The sequence below is a fragment of the Gymnodraco acuticeps genome, unplaced genomic scaffold, assembly GCF_902827175.1.
Source record: "Gymnodraco acuticeps unplaced genomic scaffold, fGymAcu1.1, whole genome shotgun sequence".
Classification (NCBI taxonomy): domain Eukaryota; kingdom Metazoa; phylum Chordata; class Actinopteri; order Perciformes; family Bathydraconidae; genus Gymnodraco; species Gymnodraco acuticeps.
Window position 1 is genome coordinate 867,325 of NW_022990224.1, and position 7,243 is coordinate 874,567.

At 43.4% G+C, this 7,243-nt stretch overlaps 1 protein-coding gene across 2 annotated transcripts in view; it reads right to left on the reverse strand.

The window, feature by feature from the left end:
- The window catches only part of shisal1b (shisa like 1b), a 45,257-nt gene extending 40,724 nt beyond the window's left edge, over nt 1–4,533 (reverse strand). Inside the window, exon 1 of one of the 2 annotated variants that reach the window (XM_034218633.1) lies at nt 4,204–4,526. The gene's annotated coding sequence lies outside the window, so the exon portion shown is untranslated. Of the gene's footprint in view, nt 1–4,203 lie in introns of both variants that reach the window. The other variant, XM_034218632.1, reaches the window with a different exon arrangement.
- Between the last annotated feature and the right edge of the window lie 2,710 nt (nt 4,534–7,243).

A 7,243-nucleotide genomic window follows, 5' to 3' on the forward strand; every position in this document is an offset into this window, starting at 1 on the left:
TTAAACATAATAGATTAGAGAGAGTGTGAAGCTAAACACAAGTGATAAAGAGCTGGTAAATAAGATGCACCTTTAGTAAGATAGGTTGTTATAAGCAGGGCTGCACATAACTGGTGCGCAGGTGCGCAGGTGCGCATGCGCACCCGCCGCGAAAAAAGGAGCACCGGATCATTTGAAAAAAGGCGCATTTGCGCACCAACATTGAGAGAGAGAGAGATATTTGCGAGTTGCATATGAACGGGTAAGATAGCAGGGTTTCCCACACATAGACTTTACCTGGGCGGGCCACCCAGGTATATTAACGGCCGCCAAAGTATAATTCGTAAGCCGTTTAGGTTTGATTTTTTTAATCCGTCCGCGAGCACGACGGCATCTGTCGATCCCTCGCTCTACCCCCTCGCTACCGTGTGAAGGGTCTGCTTTATGCACTCCGCACAGTAACCCTGCTGCGAGGCTCCGGTGAACAGTCCATGAGCGTGCTTACTAGCGCAACTCCCCCCCCCCCCGTTTATAAAGTCAAGTACCCCTCAAAAGGTCCGGTTTATTTCATTTTAAGGATGCGCACCAAGCAACATCTCCAGGTGCTCCTTTGAGAGCCAGGGCAAAAAGGCTGTGTGCACCGCTGGTTATAAGCTTTCTGTAAGTACTCTTCTACATTGGAGGAATTTGGCAATATCAGATACTTTGCTGAGGAAATGTTCAATTTCCAGCCCAAAATGTGTCTTCTGTTTGTATGTGATAAACTGGGGACACACTTCAATCTCACCATGAGCAGAAAGTAGACTGCAATACAGTTTCAGTTTGTGCCCTCTCCTAAATAACCTCCGCTGTCTGCACTCTGATACGTCTAGATATAAGGCTGGATTGTGTGCAGTGACGGAAAACACCGTTCTCTAAAGCTGAGGGTTGGTTTTGTTTTTTTTTGCCTTATCTGAACCGTGATAATAACCACCACCCGTGAGATGACGATAGCACAGTTGTAATATTTTCAGCTTCTTGCCTCTGACTTTTACGTCTACGTCTTTGGTTTAGGCACCAAAAAGTCTTCCTCTGCCAAAAGATTGTCTGCATCTGGTGCCTCCAGCGACTCTGCAGTTCCACCATTTTGATCATCTGTTCTGAATGTGAAATGCTCCTCACTCCAAATGTTCACCTTCAGGGCTTCTGCCAAGCCACCGGTCACGACGCCTCTCCCGGCGTGTGTGTGTGTGTGTGTGTCTCTCTCAAGACACAAATGAGACACACTGATGGTGAGGAGTTTTCTGTGTGTGTCTGAGACAAGGGCCATTTCTCAATCGCGAGGAAACTGGCTTCCAAGCCAATATTTCAAGGACACTAGGTCATCGAGTGCCGCCGAAGGACTGTTTCAATCTCCAGCATACTTGGAATTCCACCGAGGCCGCGTCCTTGGTTTGGGGGTAATTTCGAGGCTGCACATGGGTAGACTTCGCGTCCTTCAAATCCCCACAATGCTTTGCGCACGGACCAATTTCCCCAAATCTGTGGCGGAAAATGTAAGGCGGGGCCTCTCATATGACGCACACCTGCACACTTGCTAGCCTGTTCCACTCTTCGTTTTCCGATTGCCAGGAAGGATTCTTGCCTAGCTTCTGAAGGAAGTGACTCGGAAGACATGTGCTACCAAGCAAGTATCCTCGCGATTGAGAAACGGCCAAGGTGACACAAGGGTTGCACGATTTGGAAAAAAACTACTAATAGTGACTATTTGACTATTATTGTGTTTATGATATGATTCAAGATATTGGAGGGAATAATCCGTTTTAGATAATAGATGGATACGAATTAAAATGATAACTATGATTGTGATCTGATTTATAAGCAGGATCTGTACAAACTGTCGAATATTGTTTGTAGCCCTATTAAAAAAAATGATGTTTCACATATTTTGCCTTTACCCTGTTTTATATTTGATAAAATGTGGATTAATTGTGTAGTCTTATTACCCTTTACTAGGGATGTAATGATACCAAAAACTCACGGTACGATAATATCGTGATAAAAAGTCCACGGTACGATATTTATCGCGATATTGAAAAATAAAGAAAAAAAAATGTGAATTTTCTTTTTCTTTTTTCACTTGAATTCTTTATTCTTTATTAAATAATAAATCTGATTTGTACAGCATTTTAGTAGGATAGTAGTATTTTAAAGTGTCAACAATATAATAATCAGACCTTGCAATAGAATAAATCAAGTTTCACTTTAGTTTTTCAAGTAACTCAACTCTAACTCTCTAACTCACTCACTCAGCATCATCAAGGTTATCTTTTAGGAATATGAGCTTGTCCACATTTCCAGGTAGAAGCAGGGATGTTTGGGCGTTTACAATATCCCCTGCTGTGGAAAAAACTCTCTTGCTTGGTAGTGATGTTGCTGGGACAGAGAGATATGCTTTGGCCATGGGTGACAGCAGTGGTTAAAACTGTGCATTGTCTCTCTACCACTTAAAAAAACAATACAGTTTTTGCCAAGAAGGTGAGGCTTATTGACAGGGCGAGATATAAATATACTGTTGGTACTTGTCAATGTCTCTAGGTATGTAGATAGATGTCCTTTATTGTTATCTGTTGTTTTATGTTCATGTTGTAACCTACTTGCTGCCATGTTGGACAGGGCTCCCTTGAAAAAGAGATCGATGATCTCAATGGGACCATCTGGTTAAATAAAGTTTATAATTTAAAATTCTAAAAAAAAAAAATTATTTAAAGAAATCGTGGTAGATTTTGTCAGTCTCACAACGGTATTGAGACATTTATTTACCGCGATATTCGATATATCGTTACATCTCTACCCTTTACTGTCATTTGTGTCCAGACCCAACTGTCCCGAGCTGTCTAATGTTTGGTCCCTGCCATGGAGGTGACTGTCTAAGGTCCAGACTAAACAGAAAGCAGGGTAGGTCATCGCACTTGCTCGCTGCTTAATGATCCCTTTTTAAAAGCTTCACTTTGGGGGGTTTGTATAAACACATCCTGCTGAATGTAGACCAACACTTTGCTGTCACTGAAATTAATGGACAGCGAGGCTTGTGTAATATGTCCTTTTGTGTCAAAACACACACAGTTCAGAATAATTGCCCTACGTGCCTGCACCTGTGTTTATACCGAGAGCACAATACTTTTCTTTGATACATTTTTCATCAACCCGCCCTCCACCCCACCAGCTGGAAGGCTTTGTGGTAAATGTTGAGCTTGAAAGTCCTCAAGGAGAATTTTTGCGATCACCTGCTGTAAATAAATACAGTCTCATAGAGTCCTCAGGGAGCTCATTCATCCATTCAGTAAAGGTATACACAATGCCTCACTCATCACAACAAGGACCACAATATGGGCCCTAATGTGATTTGCTTTCTTATTTTTTGCTATTGTCCTTTTGTCTGAGCATGCCTAATTTCTTCCACTTGTGTTAATTAAACATGTGGGCTTACCTTAGAGACTTAGAGACGTATTGTCCATATGCATGCACGGGCACACACACAAACACACAACACACTTTCTATGCGCTTGCAGTACACACACTTGTTCCACACACTTATTCCACACAATGTCCCTTGTCATGCAAAATCATAAAAGCTCAAACCTGTGGCCCCTGGGCCGGTTTTCACACGTACACATGAGCGAGAGCGGGATTTTTCACAGGAGGAGCAGGCTTTTGAGTGAATGAACAAAGGGAATCTCCTTCCTCCTCTGCTCCTCACTCCGTCTAAATCCTATCCTGTGCCACCATGCGTCTCCCACACGCCTGTTTCCAAGTTACCGGCTGCCAGTCCTGCTTAATTGCCTCCTGTATAAAGTGACGGCTGATGAGAGCGAGCTGTCCTCACCTTTTCCTTCCTCTCGCTCGCTGTTACCTCACCTAAAAGAGAGACTCCACCTGACAACTGTACTGTATGCCTTCGGGGAATTATACAGTCGTGTTGACCTAGAATGTAATTTACCTGGGGACTTGCTGTATGGAAAATAAATCTAACTGAGGCACTTTTAATTATAAGAACTGCTCTCATGTAAGATAACTGCTCTGTGAGGACGTTTAATCTAAGCCTTAATAGACGCTAAGGGATGAAAGGCACATGAAAAGCTTTGAAAAGCAAATGTCTTGTGAGAAATAAAGTACAGAACAGAGGATAAAACAATAACAGCAGGCAGTGTTTGCTTTAATGATAAGCAGCTTTTCCTCACTAACCTTTGCACGAGCCTGGAGGAAAGGGAAAGGTCTTTTCGCTCACTCCCGCTGGCAAAATGTACCACCCTGTTGCTCCTGGTTTCCCCTCTTCCTTTGTTGCGCCCTTCCTCACAAATAGATCCTCCTCATCCTCGGTAACCGGGGCTGGAATTAACAGCTCATGAGGGGAAGCCAGGCGGAAGAGAAAAGAAAACACACCAGGGAAGAAAATAAACACTTCTCTTCTCGCCCCTAAGTCCTCCTTTGGCAGTGTATCCCCATCCGTCAGCGCAGCAACGGAGTGTGAGAGGGGGAGAGAGACGGATTAAACGATACTGAGTAAGTGGGCGAGTGAGAGAGAAAGTGAGGGAGGGCGGGAGGAAGAGAGAGCTTGTGTGTGTGTGTGCGCACTGAAGGGAGATCCTCTGAGCTCCTGTCTGTCTCCTCTGCATGCATTCCTCCCCGACAGAAGCCACGAGGTCAGCTGATTTCACTGTAACAAGACTTTATTTCCCCTTGAGGGAAAATACTTCCTGTTCTCTGCTCAACTTCCCTCATGAGTGAAATCACTCTGCATTTGAATGCCTTTTAAAAACCTCAATCTCTCTCGCTTTGATGCACAATCTCTCTCTCTGTTTCTTGATCTTCATTTACGAGCTTCCTTGTGAGAGTTTATCTAATCTCCTCTCTCCCAACACCCCTATCCAGAGGTTCACCAGACAAATGAACAAGAAATGACAAGATTGCACAAGAATGCTGCAATTTCATTTCGGATACACTGTACAAACATACAAACAAACGGTGGCAACATCGTGTCAAGCGCATACATGAACTGATACGCTGAGGAAAAATCTGCAAGGCTCCTCACGTAGGAAAGAAAATTACATTCATGGTGCACATCAGACACAACCATCATCTGTTGCTGCCCTGTATTTGGCCAGAAGAAGCATAATGAAACCGAAATAACAGAATACCATTATTATGAACAGTACGATCAATGCAATGGTAGTTTTAGTATCACCTTATGGGTACTATTTATTGTGATTTTATGACCAAAATGTAATAATCAATTGAGAAGAGATAATACAATTAATACATTTCAGAAGTCCAATTAATTCAGCAAAAAAAAAAGCCACTTGTTTGCGACTTTGAGGTTCTAAATGCAACAATTTGCAACTCAAAGTAAAAAGAAACCTGATTTCTGGTTATCTTTTATTTTGTTTAATATCTATTCAAATGCATCCCTTTGGTCTACGGAAAGCTGTGACCACAGTTCGCAGACTAATTAATTGGGGAAGAGGGGAAACGGATAATTGATAATGAAATTCATCACAATGTGCAGCTCTTTTTCACACGACTATAAACACATGTGTGACAGAACAGGTGCTGGTTGAGTGTGCCAACAAAGAGCAGATTGACTTGCTCCAGGTCACTATGGGACTTGTGGCACTTCATGGCTTCCTCCCAGCTGTGTTCATCAACACCTTCACTGCGTATAGCTCAGGATTCAATTAAAACGGTCTGAATGATATTCAAAACTTAAATTAAATCTTCTCAGAGCCTGGTGTTACGTCACTTAATGAAACACTACTGGGAACTGGTTTTGTAACATTAACAGGCGTAAAGAAGAACCGTTATTACCCTGGTGCCTGGTCTGTGTGTATTGTACACGCTGCATGTGATCCTGCGTCTTTCCTCTCTGCCCATTCCTGATGTAACATGGCAGCCAGAGAGCCGAAGTGTTCCCCCTGAGTCCATTACATATTGGGTCAATATGCACGTGAAGCGGTGGATCAATCGGGTCACACACATCGATGAAAGGTCATTCAGGGGCCAACCTGACAGCTTCCCTAATTATGTTGATAAAGTGTCCAAATGTAATGAATCATGCCCACACCACAGGCAAACACAACACAGCCAGGAAAGCTGAGGGTATGAACATATGGCCATGTCATCTTTACACTAGGGGTGGGCAGCTCGATCCCAAAATATCGATACTTCCGATATTACGTTACGTTTCAAAATATCGATACTAGAGCCAATAGGATCGATACTTTTATACTTTTTTCCCCCCTCTCCTCTACTCGTCAATTTAATCAAAAACGATGTGCTGAGTGCAGACGAACACAAGTATATGCGCTCTTTTCTTCTCTCTCCACTGCTGTCCTCCTCTCCTCGAGGCTCACGCACTCGCAGCGCGCTCCCTGCCCGAACGCCGATTATCAAGCTGACAGACAGCGACTCGCGAGTGCGACACACACACGCACGCACATGATGGCTGAGAGAAAGAGGAGCGTTGTATGGAGCTATTTCACAACTGTCAATGAAAACATAGCGAACTGTGATGTGTGCATTGTGCAAGAAGGCAGTTCGCTACTGTGGCCACTTTGTATTGTTATTTGTCATGTTTGCACTTTACATTTTCAAAAGTAAAACGTTTATTTGTATATAAAAACGGTCCTGTCTTTAATCATGAAAATGAATTCAGATTTAGTCTGTGTGTGATGCTTTCAGCTCAAAAATCATGTCATGCAGCTCTCCCCTATATGAAAGTATAAGACGCTTTTCATTTTAAAAAGGTATCTGTGATACTGGCCCTGAAATACTTGGTATCGGATCAAATCCAGATTTTGTAGTATCGCCCACCCCTACTTCACACTGCACGCTGACCAGAGGTGCTCCCGTGGTGCATCATGGGTATTGTGTGGTCTCGGCTGGCGGGTGTTGCTTGGGGACTCATGGCAACATGCAGCAGGAGCTCTGATTAGGGACAGTTTCTGTATAAGAGAGCTGGTGACTGTGAGGCCTGAGGCGGGATCGGGCCGTATGATGATCATCCAGAAGGAAGTATGCACAGCAAAGCTGTGGACTGAGAGTTCGGAGGAAATAACTCACGCTAGAGTTATTTCCAATGCCGCACAATCATCATTGTTCTCTCTTTGATACGAACATTCAGTGCAAAGCAAATCATTTTAAAGCTGGCTTAAAGGGGACCTATCATGCAAAATGCACTTTGTGATGTCTTTTATACATAAATATGTGTCCCCTGTGTGTCGGGGAA